Source organism: Notamacropus eugenii, chromosome 3, assembly GCF_028372415.1.
Source record: "Notamacropus eugenii isolate mMacEug1 chromosome 3, mMacEug1.pri_v2, whole genome shotgun sequence".
NCBI classification, from domain to species: Eukaryota; Metazoa; Chordata; class Mammalia; order Diprotodontia; family Macropodidae; genus Notamacropus; species Notamacropus eugenii.
In genome coordinates this window covers 345,353,671-345,371,805 of record NC_092874.1, presented here as the reverse complement: position 1 = coordinate 345,371,805, position 18,135 = coordinate 345,353,671, and the positions used below count along the sequence as shown (strand labels likewise).

Genomic DNA, 18,135 nt, shown 5'->3' with positions numbered 1-18,135 from the left:
TGGTGGTTTGATTGGTATGGTGTTGAATAAATAGTTTAGTGTAGTTAGAAATGTCATTTTTATTGTATTAGCTCAGTCAACCCATGTGCAACTGATATTTTCCAATTGTTTAGATCTGACTTTATTCATGTGAAAAATGTTTTGTGATCATGTTCATATAGTTCCTGGGTTTGCTTTGGTAAGTAGACTTCCAAATATTTCATATCATCTGCAATTACCTTAAATGGGATTTCTCTTTCTATCACTTGCTTCTGGGCTTTGTTGGTAATATATAGAAATGCTGATGATTTATGTGGGTTTATTTTATATCCTCCAACTTTGCTAAAGTTGTTAATTGTTTCATGCAGTTTTTTAGTTGATTCTCTAGGATATATCATCATGTCATGTGCAAAGAATGACAATTTTGTTTCTTCATTGATTCCTGTAATTCTTTTCATTTCTTTTTCCTTTCTTATTCCTAAAGGTAATATTTCTTTGTACAACATTGAATAAGAGTGGTGATAATAATAAGTATTCTTGCTTTGCCCCTGATCTTATTGGGAATACTTTTAGCTTATTCCCATTAAAGATAGTGCTTGCTGATGATTTTAGATATTTACTACTTCTCATTTTCAGGTAATCTCCTCCTCCTGTGCTCTGCAGAATTTTTAATAGGAATGGGTGCTGTATTTTGTCAAAAGCTTTTTCTGCACCTAGTGAGATAATCATGTGGTTTTTGTTACTTTTGTTATTAGCATGGTCAATTATGCTGATAATTTTTCTAATATTGAGCCAGCTCTGCATTGCTGGTATAAAGGCCACCTGCTCATAGTGTAATATCATCATGATAAATTGTTGTAATCTCTTTGCTAATATTTTATTTAAAATTTTTGTATCAGCATTCATTAAGGAAATTGGTCTATAATTTTCTTTCTCTAATTTGGTTCTTCCTGGTTTAGGTATCAGCACCATATTTGTGTCATGAAAGGAATTTACTAGGACCCCTTTTCCTATATATCCAAATAGTCTATATAGTTTTGGAATTAATTGTTCTTTAATTTTTTGGTAAAATTCGCTTGTAAATCAATCTGCCCCTGGAGATATTTTTCTTAGGGAGTATATTGGTGACTTGTTCAATTTCTTTTTCTAAAATGGGATTATTTGTGTATTTTATTTCCTCTTCTGTTATTCTGGGAAATTTTTATTTTAGTAAATATTCATCTATTTCACTTAGAGTTTCAGATTTATTGGCATATATTTGGGTAAAATAACTCCTAATCATTGCTTTAATTTTCTCCTCATTGATGGTGAATTCACCCTTCTCATTTTTGATACTGGCAATTTGGTTTTCTTCTTTCCTTTTTTTAAAAAAAAGTCAAAGTATTCAAAAGTTTGTCTATTATATTGATTTTTTTCATAAAACCTGTTCTTAGTTTTATTTAATAGTTTTCTTACTTTCAATTTTATTAATCTCTCGTTTGATTTTCAGAATTCCTAATTTGGTATTTAGTTGGTGATATTTAACTTGTTATTTTTGTTATTTTCCTAGCTTTTTTAGTTGTATGTCCAATTCATTGATCTCCTTTTTCTCTGTTTTATTCATGTAAACATTTAGAAATATAAAATTTCCCCTAAAATCACTTTCACTGCATCCCATAAGTTTTGGTGTGTTTTTCATTATTGTCACTGATGAAATTATTGATTTTTTCTATGATTTATTTTTTAACTCATTCATTCTTTGAGATTAGATTATTTTGTTTCCAATTATTTTTTAGCCTGTCTTTCTATGGTCCTTTATTGTACACAATTTTTATGCATCATGATCTGAAAAGAATGCATTCAATATTTCTGCCTTTCTGCATTGGATGTGAGGTTTTTATGCCTTAATATATGGTCAATTTTTGTGTAGGTGCCATGTATCACTAAGAAAAAAGTATGTTCCTTTCTAACCCCATTCAATTTTCCCCAGAGGTCTATTATATCTAACTTTTCTAAAATTCTATTAACTTCTTTTTCATTTAATTTTTGGTTAGATAAATCTAATTCTGAGGCAGGAAGGTTGAGGTCCCCTACTAATATTGTTTTGCTGTCTATTTATTTTTCCTTCTGGCAAGGTAATCAAGGTTAAGTGACTTTCCCAGGCTCACTCAGCTAGTGTCAAGTGTCTGGAGCTGGATTTGAAATCAGGTCTTTAAGTCCTTTTTTTGTTTCTTCATTCTTCCAGCCTACTTTCTGACCTTAGACTTTATGTTAGAGCCAAGTTATGCATACTTTTTAAATAAAGGTTTATGCTAGTTCTGTTGCTGCTTTCTTTGGGGGAGGGGTTGAGTGTTATGTTACTCCAGGATCCTAAGAATAGATCAAGTTGGGGACCTGGAAGCTATCAGTACTTCTAAAGTGGTCTGATCCAGGTGAAAGTCTGTTTGCTGTGTACTACCCCTCCCCCAAGATCTGAACACTAAATTCCTGACCTGAATTTGGGTCTGAGCAAAGTCCAGTAGATTTCTGGATTCAGCCAGTTAAGAAGCTTGTTCAGGTTTGACAGAACTGTAGGCTTCCCTTCAGTAGAGTTTCCAGCCCTATTGATTTCTTTTTTGGTCTTTGAAGCTGGAAGTGAAAATCAGTTCTGCTCCTAGCTTCTGACTGAGCACTTTGCTACCACTGCTTGATTTTGAATGCCCTCATTGCTTGGTATACTGACTAGGGCCTAGGATTTCTTCTTGACGTGCTTATGAAGCAGGGTTCATGTTGCATCTGGATGGTGAATGAGAGCTATGTTTTCCGGGGATTTTCTAACAATCTACCTGTACCTTTACTTTGCTTTGCGCTTCTCTCTAAAACTGAAGGATTTACCTTCAGGATTATCAGGCAAATATCTTTTTATAAGCATTGGCAACTAAGATCAGGCAGAAAGAGCAGAAAAGGACAGAATGTTTCTTGTTCAATGGTCATGGAAGAAAACCAGTTTCTCCCTCAGATTCAACTTTACTTTACAGAATATTGATGTGGAAACACACTTCTCTGTGATTCCATAAACACAGATCCTTTAAGTGCTCTATTAGCATCACGTATCCACATAAAGCTCCTTTCTGTATCCACCTTTGCATCCCTTCTTTCAAGAGTAAATCTGAGATAGAGATGTCCCGGCTTGCAGTTTTAATGACTGGTACTGTTAAAATGTCCTTCTGAATTAACCTCCTTTGCTTCTACCCTTCATGTCCTAAGCTCTGTTTATATGCATTTGCTGTTCATGGAATAGTGCTCCAGATAAGCTCTTTAAATATGTTCCAGATTTATGGTTCTTTATGGCCTGGTGTCTCATGTGTGCCCTTTGTCAGATGTCTAAGACCCAGACATTGGGGACATACGTGTCTGTTCTTCTGTGTTTAGATTTCCCATTCCATGGTTCTATGAATCAGGGAGGCCAAGTTAGAGGTATTACTGCTTCTGGCGCTGGAATGTGATTTCTGAAACATAACTCAGGTCAGCTGAAGTGTTAGAGTTCATTACTTCTCGTCAAAAAACCCAAATCCTGCCAACTCAAAGGAAAGAAGGCAATTTGGAGACAGATGGGCTTGATGCTCAAATTCCACATTTGCTGACATTTTACTGTTCATTGTAATGTCTCCAGAAGCTGCAGGGCATTTTGTTTAATGGCATTCCTGGAAACAATGTGGTGAGTCTTTAAAAAAAAGTTGTGTTGATGCCTTTTCTTTTTATATCCCAGTTATTTCCAGTTATTATCCAACCTCCCCCCCCTTTCATCTTCCCAGCATTAAGTTTTCCTTTCAAAGCTGGACAAGTTAAGCCAAAGAACTAATGCAGGGATTGTGTCTGATAGCATATGCAACACTCTGTTTCTATAGACCTTCACTTCTCTGCCTGAGGCAGCTCAGGACCACAGTGAATAGAATGTTGGCCTGGCTGTGTCAGACAGAGCTGAGTTCAAGTCTACCTCAGAAACTTAGCAGCTGTATGAGCCTGGGCAAGTCATTTAATCTTTCTCAGCTTTCATTTCATAATCTATAAAATAAGGGGGTTAGATTCAATGACCTCTAAATTCCCTTTTAGCTTTAAATATATGATTTTATGATCTTATGGCTCATCACCTGTTCTCAGGATAAAGACTATGTAGGGGTGAGGCTTCAAAGCAGATATTATACTTCAGCCCCAAATCTCCTACTTGAATTGGTGGGAGTCACACATTTAAGATCTTGAACAAGATGGAAAAATTTACACAAAGTACCTCATTTTTGTTAATGAAGAAAACATGGCATGTTGTGTTAGCTGGTTCTATCAGCTATCCCACACATTAATAAGGAAGTAAATTGGTATAATTTTAATGTAATGGACCATTTTCTTTTGGGAAAACACAATCATATTTAAAATATATTTGAGATGTACTTTGTTAAATACATATAAGGGAGCCTACCACATGTATCTAATTAATTCAAGGAATTCATAATTTTTTTTTTGTCAGTGAGAACTGGCTTTCTTGTCTAACATCTTAAGTATTGTGTTACAAGTTTGTAAGCTAACAGGTACTCAATTTTGCTCCCTTCTTAACACCCTTCTGTGTTACTGTCAGTTGGTACTTCAAGTTTAAGGGTAAAGAGCATTTTAGTACAATGATCATTTTTATAGCTCTAAAGAGTTGTCCATCTTGAGTTTTTTGTAAACCAACAGGAAAAGCTCAGCTTATCCAGAATATGATTAAGACTAAATATTTTTATTTTAAGAGACTGGTTCCCTGAAAATGATTCAGGGTTTGGAAGATCTGATTTTAGACTCATAGGAAGATGACGATGTTTGTTATATTCCAGAGGAAGTTAACAAGAGGAGTTGTGGTATCTCCTTTGGAGCTCTTTATAAATAGATAGGGCAATCGTTTGTCTGTGATGGTCTAAGTGTAGTCTTGCCAGAAAGCAAATGGGAATCAAGGAGCCTTCCAAAGTCTTTTAATGTCCTGTGAGTCTTTGAATACTCACTTGACTTTGTATCCTAAGAAAACAGGAAGATATACTCAGAAAAGAAGAGATAAGATAAAGACATTCCATAAATCATCATTTCTGGCAATATTGTCAATGGCATGCTTCACTGAGCACAAATACAGATTGTCAGGATTTCCATGCCAAGAGCAGCCCTCTCTTTTCACTATTGGAGGAGACATCCTATTTTTCAAAGCTAAGGCCCCACAAGTAAGCTGTGCCCTGAGCTTTGCATAACAACAATCCTTTGTGCTCACCCTCTGGTTAAACTCTGCTGCAGCTAAATTATGGAATTGCCTCAAGTCAGCCCCAGTCGTTCCTGAGCTCAGACAAGCACCTGCAGGAACCACATTCCAGTCATGAAAACCTGCTATGAATAAACTTTATTTTTCATTAGGCAAACTTACCTCATTGTTGCTGCTAACTTCACTGCTATGCCTGTACCTCACTATTCGATTCTTTATCTATCTAAAACTATGTATATCAAGGCTTAGCCTCACTGCCTTGAGTCTCCTTGGCTTTAGAGGAGACTCTGGAATGAATGTCTAGTTTCCCTCCTCCAACAGAAAAAAGAAAGCTTTTCACTTATAACCTCCATGAACTCATTGGTTTTATTTTATTTTTTAGAGTTGACGGTTGATATAAACCTTCGGCTATAATCTCTGTGGCTCTTTGGTCAGAATTGACCATTGATGTAATAACCTCTGTGGCTCTTCGATTTATTTTATTTTTCATAGTTAGCAGTTGGTGTACAACCTCTGGGAGCTCTTTGGTATTTTCAGAGTTAACAGTTGCTACATAACCTCTGTGTCTCTTTGGTCATTTATTTTCAGAGCTTGACAAGATCAAAGTGAGCATTTAAAGGTCATCAAGGCAGGTAGAGGGTGGAATGGGGATCAGGAGTCTAAACTTGCTTCTCAAAAAATTTAGTACTTACTAGAGGATATTTCTGAAAGATGTTTTCTAAATAATCATTGCATAATAGAGGACATTAGCCTTGCTTTCTGACTTCTCTTTCTTTTGTGGGATGGCATGAAGAGCTCAATATTATTTTAATTTAGTTTCCCTGAGGCAAGAACATTTGCTTAATTAGATGTCTATACTATTGGCCAAGTGGTTCTATTGTCTGTCTTAAGAGCATGTGATTTATGCTTTAGGAAAATTACTTTGGTAGCTAGGTGCAAAGATGCATTAGAGAAAAAAGACCTATTCAGAAAGCTATCGTCATAGCACCGTTGAGAGTTATGTGTGAATGAGAAAAAGGGCCTTTTCTCAAACATCATCCTTCTTGACCTAGCTACCAAAGCCGTTGATCACCCTCTTTTCCTTAATATGCTTCTCTCTCCAGGTTTTCAAGACATTAATTTCTCTTGATTCTCCTCCAACCTATCTAACCACTCCATCTCAGTCTACTTTGCTGGCTCTTTCTCCAGGTCAGAATTGCTAACCATGGATATCCCTCATGGCTCTGTTCTGGGCCTTCTCTGAACCCTCTATACTCTGTCACTTGGTGATTTTATAAGTTCCCATGGATTCAACTACCGTTGTTATATTGATGATTTTCAAATCTACTTAGCTATCTCTCTGCTGACCTCTAGCCTTGCAACGGCAATTATCAGAAATCTCAAACTAGAGGTTCTATAAGGTATCTTAAATTCAATATATATAAAACTGAGCTCCTTATCTTTCTCCCCACCTCCACTACAAACTATTCTCTCTTCTGAACTTCCATAACACTGTCAAAGATACCACCATTCTCCCAGTCCTCCAAGCTCACAATCTAGGTCCTCTCACCCACCATATCCAATCTATTGCTAAGGCCTATTGGTTTTACTTTTATAACATCTCATAATCACCTTTCTCTCCTCTGACATTGACACTACCCTGATGTGTTGGCCCTCATCATTTCATGCCAGGACTATTGTAATAACCTATTGTTTAGTCTCCCTGCCACAAATCTCTCCTTACTCCAGTATACCCTTCACTAAACTATCAAAATTATCTTCTTAAAGTGCAGATCTGATCATGTTTCCCTCTTCTTCTCTCTCCCCTCCTCCCTGACTCCAGAAACTCCCTATTATCTACATGATCCTCTATAAAAAGCCTCTGTTTGTCATTCAAAGCCCTTCATAACTTAGTACCCACTACTTTCCACTCTCCTCACAACTCACACCTCTCCTCCCCAAAATACTCTGTTATCCATTGACCCTGTATCTTAGTGTGCCTCAAACAAGACACTCCATCTTCTGCCTCTGAGCTTTTCTCTGTCTGTTCCTCATGCCTATCAAATTATCCAGGAACCCTGGGGGTCTTTCCCTCTCAGTTTGATTTTTTCTTTTTTATTAAAATGGGCCATTCCCCTTGAGTAACTACTTAAAGAGACCTATTCATTGAATATCTCACTCAAAGTGAAAATGTGATAAGACCTCAGCCTAAAACGGCCAGTGTCTCCCATTGCATCCTGGGCCACCTCCAGTCATCCTGATGAATATCTGGCCCCTGGACCCAGATGGCTCAGGAGGAGAAGGTGAGGCTGGTGACCTTGCACAGCCCTCCCTCACTCAAATCAAAGTCAACTGCAAGTCATGTCATCATCTTGATATCATGGTGCTCTTTGAGGACGAAGGACAAACACAATAACAACAACCTCATGCCTGGAATGTTCTCCCTCCTCATCTTAGTCTTGACTTCCCTGGCTTCCTTCAAGTCCCAGCTGAAATCTTACTTTCTACAGGAAGAATTTCCCAATCCCCCCTTAATTCTATTCCCTCCTCTTTGTTGGCTATTTACAATTTATCCTGTATCTCGTTTGTTTGTATACATATATTTGCATGCTATCTCCACCATTAGAATTGTGGCCTCCTAAAAGACAAGGACTGTCTTTGCTTTTTTAACTTTTTTGTATTCCTGGTGCTTAGCACAGTGACTTGGCATATATTTATTGACTGAAAAATATGAGAGATGTGAAGGTAGAAATGACACAATTTGCCAACAGTATACAATCATTGTGTATGTGAGGTGAAGGATAATGAGTTAAGGGTTGATGTGGTAAAGAACAAAATCCAGAACTGAAATAACTTAGAAAAAAGTTGATGAAGTCATCTGGCAGAGAGGAAAGCTACAAAAGGTGTGGCCTGCTCCTCTCAAGTATCTGTGAGTTACACATTATATAGGGTTCAAAGGAGCAAAGAAATAGTAGCTGAGTAGCCCTTGGGAGTCTGTTTCTAGATAAGACATGATGGTTTACTTGAGATGTTTAGCAGGAGGAAACCCCTCACATCAGTCTTCAGATATGAAAAGTTTCTGGTCAACATAATTGAGGTCCTGACTTAAGCTTTAAACAAATCTGATCTCTAAGCAACAGGTCTGGTTTCTCAGTCATGGAGGTCTAGGTTCAAACAATACCTAAAAATTTCCCACACGCTGCTGTTGGCTGTTGTTGCTGTTGTGTTGTTGTTGTCGGGAAGCTTGGAATGAGATTGGTGATACAGATTTCAGCCCATCTATATCTGTTCATCCCATGCAACTCACTCTGACCCATGGAAAATAAGAAAAGGGAGGCAATGGGGCTTCTACTGTGTGGTAAAGATCCTCTCACCAAAATATAGTATAGGAACTCTCCTCTATATAGCTTTATGATATATTTACCTTTTCCTACTTATCAAACCCTCTACCCAGGATAAGTTATTCTAAATACAACCAGTTTCTAACTTACAAAACACTTCATGGAGGTCAGAAATGCTAAAATCCCTGAACTCTTTTCCCTCTCCTATTACCTTTTCTTCCTTACAATAAGGCCTATATAAGACAATTTAAGCAGGTATACAGAGATTTAACAAGTTACTAGAGGAAGTATCTGCTTATTCTTTAAGAAATGATAGTGGGAGACCACCCCTTGAGTAAAGTCAATGAAAGAAGAGAACAGTAGTTGTTGACTCTGGACTGACTAGGACTGCTTGTTTATTCAGGCAGAATCGAGGAACAAACTCAAGATTTCACAAATCTTACGATTACTATCCATTTCTGCTGATTTGCATGGTTACAAATGATACTTACCTGAAGGAAGCTAGAAAGCTTTGCTAAAGATTATGAAGTCTTGGTCAAGAAACTAAAGATAGTAGGAGTGCAAGTGGTAATTTCAACACTGATGTAAAGGAAATGGTTTCAAAAGATAAAGAATTTTTCTAGTTAAGAAGATGGTACCTGAGAATGAGATTTGAATTTCTTGACAATACCCTAGAATATAAGAATGAGAAGGATGGAAGACGTCTAACAAAAGCCAATAAGAATATATGTGACTGGAGTCCAGAAAATCTAATTTAAAAGGCTTTAGACAAGAATGGATGGAAAAGAGAGAAAAATCCCTATATAGATCCATTAAGCTGGATACTATTAAGTGAAGTTACAATATAGAAAGAAGAACAATTTTAGAAATTTCCAGAAATTCACAGGAGAAAAAAAAACCTATGACCTCAAATAAGTTTGTACATAAATAAACCAAGTATTAGTAACAAAAAAGGTGAACTAGATACAATGGAGTAAATAATGGAATGGGTCATTATTGGAATGTGGTTCTGGATAGTGTTCTCTATTTTAAAGGAATAGGAGAAGTAAAAGGATGGAGGGAGTCACATTCAACAAGTTAAGGCAACAAAACCTTTTTGCCATGATGGCAGGAAGGCAGAGTTAGGTTTACAGGCTCTACTCCTCCTCTTTAAGTGTTACTAAGTGCATTTTTTGAGACTTATTGAAGCAATTCACATAGGCAGGTCATTAGCCACCATATGTAATGGGAGTTAAAAGGATTAATTAAAATCAGTGAATGTTTTAACTTCATTTTCAGAAAGCCCACAGGAGAGCCATTCATCAAGTGTCCCTACCATTTTGTGGAAGAAGTAAAGAAAAATAAACTTGTGCTTTACTCCAAAGTGATCAAAGAAAAAAGAAAAGGACCTTTATATACAAAAAGTGTTTAGAACAGATTTTTTTTTGCAGTGTCAAAGAATTGGAAATGGAGAAGATGTCTATCTATTGGGGAAACACTGAACAAGTTGTGGTATGTGAATGTGATGGAATACTACTGTGCTATAAGAAATGTTGAGCAAGATGTTTTCAGAAAAACCTGGGAAGCTTTACTTGAGGTGATGCAAAGTGAAATGGGCAGAACCAGGACAATATTGTACACAGTAACCATAATGTTGTAAGATGATCAACTGAATGACTTAGGCATTCTTAGCTAAATATATCCAAAGAAGTAATGATGAAAAAATGCTATCCACTTCCAGAGAAAGAACTAATGGAGTCTGAATGAAAATTAAAGTATACTTTTTAAAAAACTTTCTTGATTATTCTTGTTTAAAATTTTTTGTTTTTGGATTGTGTTTTCTTTTACAACATGAGTTATGTGGAAATATTTTGCATAATTACGTGTATAATCTATATCAAACTCCTTGCCTTCTCACGGAGGAGTGGAGGAAGAAGGGAGAGAATTTGGAATTCAGAATTGAAAAAAGAAAGTTAAAATGTTTTTTGTTTACATGTAATTGAGAAAAAATAAAAAATAATAGATGCAATAAAAAAATAAACTTGGCTTGATCAAGCTAGAAATGAGGAATGATGTCTTTTGGTGAGTGTAGGAAAAAGGGTAGCAGATAGAGAGGGTGTTGATAATTTTCTGTACTGCTAGACATGCCTGCTGAGTCTAACAAGAGAGCTGAAAAGATAGTGATTAATCACCAAGGGAGGGTTATCAAAGAAGGGGTAATACTCACCAATCTAAAGAAGAAGACGAAGTAGCAGGTAACAGTTTCAGCAGATGGTAGAAGTAGAGAAAAAAAAGCATTGAATAGCAGCTTTAGAGGCAGAGAAGAAACATTCTGCCAGATCTGCTCCACACGCATAGTTATTAATTAGACTAAATAAATGTTAGATTGATTTTCAAAAGTCAGTGTTGGGAATGAATCTCTCAGGCACTATGGTAGATAGTACTTACCACAGTGGCTGAATTTTCCCCATTAACTACTTCTTTGAGGAATTGTGTAGTGCATGTCATGATAACAAAAGAACATGCAGTGTCTGAAATCTCAAGTATCTTAGTTCTCCCAAACAATAGCTCAGGTTTGTAAGGGCAAGCAAAGTAGGATCTTTTGCTGTCTTTATTTTACTAAAAGTACCTCTGAATAACATGATTAAGGAGGCTCTTTCTCACCCATTGTTGGGCCTGGGAGATTTGTAGAAAGGTCCAGGTCTTTTGTTAATGAGGCACTGATTCTTAAGGAGTGTGATGCCTTCTGGCTCTAAGAAGAGTATAAAGACTCTGAGGTGTGATTTTATTTTGGGACTTACTGGAAGTGTTTGCTTGGCCAGAACAGGACTCTGGGAAACTCTGAGGAGCCCTGCCCCCTTTGAAAACCCAGATGTTGGTGCTTCCCTCTCTGATAACTATGGTCAGACAGTTGGATCTATGTTGAATTGTGATGTATGTATTGATTATGGTCAGACAGAGGAAGTCGTGTCTGCTGATCTTTCATTTCTCTGTATTTTCTTTGAAGTTCAGGGTGCTGACTTTTTTCCCCTGAACTAACTGAATGATACATGTGCTTGATTAAAGTGATTATTAACCCCTCAAAAGTTGCCTTTCTTTTTATGAATGCAGATTTAAGAACCTGTGGTAGCAGGCCCCACTATATATCTTGGGGTGCTTACTGATACAAGGTTCAAGGCACATCTTGGGCATGGAGCAACATACATGCAAAATCAAAGTTCATAAGGTCCTACTGATCTTTTTATTTTGCTATCCAACCAAAGAATAAATGAATACATGCAAACAAAGGCCTTTTAATTAAATACGAAGAAAAATAAGAATGACTTCTGCCATATGTGTGTGTGTGTATGTATGTATGTTCTCCCAGAAAGGTGGTCCAAGTATAATATAGAAATCTTTCTTTTTATTTCCTGTTTACCCAGTTTGATAAACCTTCCACCCTAAAGAATTAGCTATCCTAAAGACAAGCTTACAAATTGCTTGTGATGGGGGTCAGAAATGCTGAATTTCATTCCCTCTTTCTTCCCTTTGTCCCCAAGATAGCGCCTAGATGCAGGGGGGGAATGCTTGACCTGGAAAGGATGACTTCTCTTAAGCAGATGCTAAGAGGTAGTGAGTTAACAAGATAATGGTATTCAAGAGAATCTCTTTTTAAAAGAGGCACTATTTCTGATGCTATTGTGAACATGGGGAAGAGGATGGAGTAAATGTTCTTAGGTGAGATTATGACTGCATTTTTCTATAGAATGATGCTATACATGCTGGCTAGGAATATTCAAAATAATACTAATAGTAATTTATTTCAAATACATTATGGGTTAGATAGGTTTCTATGCACTGACTTACATAATCTAACTATTTAAATATGTAATATCATCTCTCATGGAAAATACATTTCTAGTTTCAGACAACTGACTAATAAATTTAGGGGACAGAATTAAAATGAGGATTGCTTGAATTGAGATTATCTCTTCTTTCTCACCTTTCAAAGAAATAAAAGTTAACAAGGTGAAAAGCTTCAGGATCATTTGGATTGGCAACTTGTTTTTCATTTTGTAGCAACTACTCTGGGATATTCTCATACCTGGCACTCATCTTCACAGTTTGGGTTCCCCAGAGGATAGTTATTTTTAGTCATTGTTTTAAGAGTGATGCTATGGGAGCTCCTAACACTCCACTAGGGAGTTTTCCATTAACAATCAAACAATTCACTTTTAGCAAAAAATTTACTATAGTACAATAAGATCAATTGAATAAAACATTCATCAGTGTTTTCCCATCTGTTTAGAGTTGGTATGTCTCTCCTTGTCCAATGGAGAAGCTTCCATGGCTGTTCACTACTGTTGCAATGGTCACTCTTATCACTGCTACAGCCATAAACCTGTAGACTTTTTAAAATTCATGAGGTCTCCATCTGAACAATTCCTTCTCAGGATACTTGTTCACCTAGGATCAGGAAAGAACCCAAAGAGAATTGGCAGTGTATCCATAACCATGAGAGAAATGTGGGAAACAAAGCAGCTCTGGGAAGCTAGCCCAAAGTAGTCATTCCTCACTCACAGATACAAAGGAGTGACAGAGGGATGGGTTACTCCTCTTGTATACCCACTGAGTTCTGGTTCAGCAACCCCTGAGTCATTCTTTTGGAAAACTCAGCAGCCAATTAGAGAAATCCTATTTATCACACGGTCTAGGTCCCTCAGTTACACATGGCTGGAAGCAGGCCCCCAAAGTTCCACATTATGGACTACAACTAGATAGGGAATATGTGCATGCATGCTTGGTACAAAGGGATTAATAATCAAAGCATATTCAACGTGGGGAGAAGAATGTGATAGAGGCATGGAACACACTGCTCTTGGGATTCAAACTGTCGATGTAAATGTAAATTGGAGGAGCTAACACAGAAGGGGTACTATTTGCTTTCAAATAGATGACACAGTCAGGATTTGGTCTTTGGCTGTGACACAGATGTTCTTCATTTAAGCAACAGTACACAAAGCAGTTTTGTATTAGGTTTATTGTGAGACCACTCAGTTGAATTCAAGTTTCCAAGAACCACAAGTAACCCCCATTCTCATTGGAGGCGGTGTTGGCAAAGCCTAAGCTTTTTCCCAACAGTGATGTACATTTGGAAATCCAATCTAGAGAAGGAAGATATTGGCAGGTACAGGACAGCGTGCAGCACCATCAAGCCTTGGGACTGCTGGTGGAAGAAAAGAGTGATATGGTAGTGAGTATAAGGTTGGGGGAAAGAAGAGGGGAGAGTGGGTACAATGTAGATAATTCAGTGAATACTATTTGGGTTGAAAATTTGACTCAAATATCCTTAACAGAATAAGTAATGTCAGTATAACCTGTCTAGCTTCTTATCATTTATAAGATATATTCTTTTTTCCTTTAGAATTATTTTTATTAAATCATAAATGTACAACAGCTTCTTAACTCTACACATATACTTAAATTTTTAAAAAGAAAACATGTCTTATTACACCATGATCCTGGCTAATAGTTTTTCAAAACTGAGAAAAATCTTAAAAAAGGTTTCACATATCACCTGAAACTTATAAAATTAACATTATTAAAGAAGGAATGCTTCTACACTTTTACTAAGACCACTGGAAGGAAACAACAATAAAAAGCTAAAAAACTGTCTCAAAGGCATTTTTTGTGCTTTTTTAAAAATAATCCTTCCTCCACAGTAAGGTAATGCTATTAAATAATCCAATTCATTCACAATATGTCTCTCGGCATATACTCTTGTGTCTTCTGCCATATCACTGCATATTCATGCACGACTGAGATAAGAGTTTCCTTAACATTGTTATTTTCCATAACCTGAAGTTGTTCTGTTAGCTCTGGGCTCTCATCCTCTCCTGTTTATCCAGGGAAGCCCAAGAGTGGCTCCTCTCTCCATAACCCCCACATTCTCCACTGCCTCTGGGATCATAGTTCCTTCCACTATAGAGTCCCATCACATTCCTGCTACCACCAAAGTTTACAGTCTTCATTGGACCATAGTTTGAAGGTTGATGATTATAGTTTCCAAAATCATTGTAGTTCACACTTCCATGATTATCTCCTCAATACTTGTCAGTAATAACCACTTCCATTGCCCCCACCCTGGTTGCCATAGCCAGGTCCTCCACCATATCATCCTCTTCCTCCTTCATAACCAGGACTACTTCCAAAATTGCTATCTCCTGGTCCTCCTCCATATCTATTGTAACCATCTCCAAATCCATGACCACTTCCATATCCATCAGATCTCTCTGTAAAATTGCTTCCTGGGTCTGGTCCAAAATTTCCTCAGTCATCATGGGAATCCCACAAACCAAAGTTTTCTCTTTAGATCCTAGACCTCTGAGCTTCCTATATCTCTTGTCTAGATAAAGCTTTTCTTATTCAGTGTTATGGCCATTGATGGTGTGATATTTTTGCGATACAATTTTATCCATCAAATGTAACAGAACCAAAGCCCCATCCCCCCCCCTTTTTTTTACCAGACTATCTGTAACTATTTCAATAGTATCAATTTTCCCACATTCCTCAAAGTAATCTCTCAGGTAATATTCCTTAGTGTCTTCTTTATTTCATGAGCATCAGGTTTTCTAGATTCCTCTCTGGCTACTGCTCTTTTAGGCTCAACCACTCTTCCATCAATTGAATGAGGTCTTGTAGACATGGCTGCATCCACTTCAGCCATACATGAAAATGTAGAGGGAGACAAGCAGGAGGAGCAGGCAGAGGCAGCTGCTGTGACTTCTAAGATGCATTCTTAATTTGACGTGTTGAATTTGACAATACATGTCCTTTAACCATGTTAAAGAAATCAGCCTTGAAAATATTCTGACAGCTGTCTTGATATATTTTACATTGGAGTGAAGTTTCCCACTCTGCTGTTCATAATTACACATGGAGAGAGACCTTTATTTATTTTACTATCCTCCACAGCTCTGCTTACTAAAAGAAAATCCATTCTCTTTCTTTTCTCTCATGCCTCACAAAACAGAGCCACACATACACACACAAGAAGAAATATCAGTTAAATCGTTTTGTATTGTATGGGAAAATGAATACTACAAAATTATGCATTCAGGTGTTAGTTGCTGGGAAAATTATTTCTACTACCTCTAAGCAAATATAACCTGATCATAAGAAATTAAATCTGAAAAGTAAGTGAATTTATTATAGAAATGCCAGTATTTGTAATGTCATCCTCATGATATCACTATTCTTAGGACTCGCTATCTTGAAGGAAAGCTGATCTACAATTGCTACAATTTCCTCTCTGTTTTAATATTTTAATTCCTGAATCTCAGTATTTAATGCACTGCCATATCTGATATGCTAATGACATACCCATTTCCTTGCACAATTGGATTGTCACTGTCTGGTCTGAGATTTTAGCATCATCTTTCCTTTCAAACACTGAAACTTTCCTGTGCTCTGTTCAGTCAACTTTTCCTCAACTGGCTTGTAAAAGTTTTGCAGGTCTTCTTTGCTCTATAGTTTTGAAATTTAAATATATAATCTAAGGATGAAAAGAAGACATTTAGGAAAAAGGGAAAGCACATTCTTAAGGTCACCCTGCTCCCATTGTGACCCCAACATACATATCTTTCCCTGAGTACTTTCCTAGGTGCATCCCTGTATCATCTTTTCTGCCTAGGTTTCCTGTGCCACCAAATCTGGGAAAGATGGCCAACCTCAGAGAGTAAGAGACTTTATTTAAACTCTCCCTTTATTCAAGCAGGGCATTACGTTCTACTTGCTACTGTCATAATTTACATCATACCTCTAAGCTGTAAGGCATTTGTGGTAAGAATTGTATCTAGGGACAGATTAGGAAGGGAAGAGGCCAGACCTACAGTTTCATTGGCATAGGTAGAGAAAATTTCCTTGAACTATGGATATTAGGACTTTCTCCAGGAGTTATAGTCTTGGACCACTGAAGTGACTTAAACTCAAGTAGATCTTGAATCCAACCTGTTCTGATTTCAAGGTAAACTGTTCATGCTTCTCACCTCTTTAGTATGGAGAAGTGTGTGTGTGTGTGTGTGTGTGTGTGTGTGCGTGCGCATGTGTGTGTGCATGGTGACAGTGGGAAATAACACCATGACAATTGTCTTCCATATCTGATTCTAGTTAGACACAACCAGCTCAGAGCAAAAACATTTAATGAAACGGCATACCAAGACTAGTAGCAACCAAAAATCTCTCCTATTTTTTGTTGGTAAGGTCCACTATCCCACAAATACACACAATATTAGAGGGAAGAGTGCACCCACACATAGGATTCAAAGTGAGTAGGCACACACACGAGGAACACTTGTGTTCGAAGCACAAGTGAGGAAAGAAAACTCATGCCTGTGATGGTGCAGGGCAGCTGTCATCTTCTTACTGTTTCTGTCAGTCTTGGTCTCCTAGCCTCCTTTAGGTGCTGTCCTCTGAGATTCTGCTGGATGCTACTTCCCTACTGTAGTTACTACTACCTCCAAGTCTGAGCTCAGCTGATGTCCTGGCACGCAATTGAAGCTGGACTCCTAAAGAGTGTTCACTCCTTTGCTTTGATGCTCTCACCCTCTTCCGTTTATTCACATCAAGTGGGCAAAATCAGAGGCAAACCTTTTGTCATTGCCAACAACCCTTAGCTCCTTTCTAACTTTTTCATAAATAAAGAAGGCCACTAAAACTTTATATTTTTGAATGGGATACTTAGAAGTCTGACAAAGAACAGTCTGAAAGGGGCTTTGCCCATACCACCACCAACTAGTATTTTTATAGTACCTACAGGCACTTGTTAAGTGCTTTGCAGACTTATCTCATTTAATCCTCACAACAACCCTGGAAGATAGGTGCTATTAATATCTCAGTTTTACAGTTAAGGAAATTGAGACAAACAAATGTTAAATGACTCACTGAGAGAGGGTCACAGAATTAGGGAGTCTGAGGTTGAATCTGAACTCAGGTTTTCCTAACTCCATGCCCAGTACTCTATGTATTATGTCATCCAACTGTCTTACACATCTATAGCAGGTGTTTGATAAATGTTTGTCAGTTTTACTCGAACTAAAGTCCTGGTTTCCTTTGCTTCCAGTTCAGTGTTCTTTTCATTGCATTAATTAGCTCTCTTTGTATAGAGTTTTTTTACCTAGACGGTCTGGATACCTCATATACACACAGGATGATCTCATTTTGGTGCCTTATTTCAGCTTTGCCAGATATATTACCTGCATTAGGCCCTGTACTGGAGCCAGACACGAACACAATGTGCTTTAGCATGCAATCCTTTTCCTTTCTCAGAGTACTCCACTGGTCAACGACTTTCTATCATCCTAAATGAAACGGCATAGCCTTTCCATTGCATGTATAATGGCTCTGTTCTTGGTGGTTCCAGAGACATTTTTTTTTACATGATGAAAAGAGGGCTTTAGGAACTTTTTCTTTACCTGAGACATAGTAAAAATGATTCTGCTGTCACTAGAAAGTTATCAGAAACCCAGCTTTTGGAAATTGTTATCATTGTGAACTTCAGCGCCACACTGGCTATTTTTAGGGATGAAAAACCCTTTGTCATAGGTTAGCAGCAGATCAAGGTGATCTAAGAAGAGAATACATCCT

At 37.4% G+C, this 18,135-nt stretch overlaps 1 pseudogene; it reads right to left on the bottom strand.

Annotated features, from left to right (window-relative positions):
• Positions 1 to 11,048: 11,048 nt before the first annotated feature.
• On the bottom strand, positions 11,049 to 17,796 carry LOC140532165 (heterogeneous nuclear ribonucleoproteins A2/B1 pseudogene; annotated as a pseudogene).
• Positions 17,797 to 18,135: the final 339 nt, after the last annotated feature.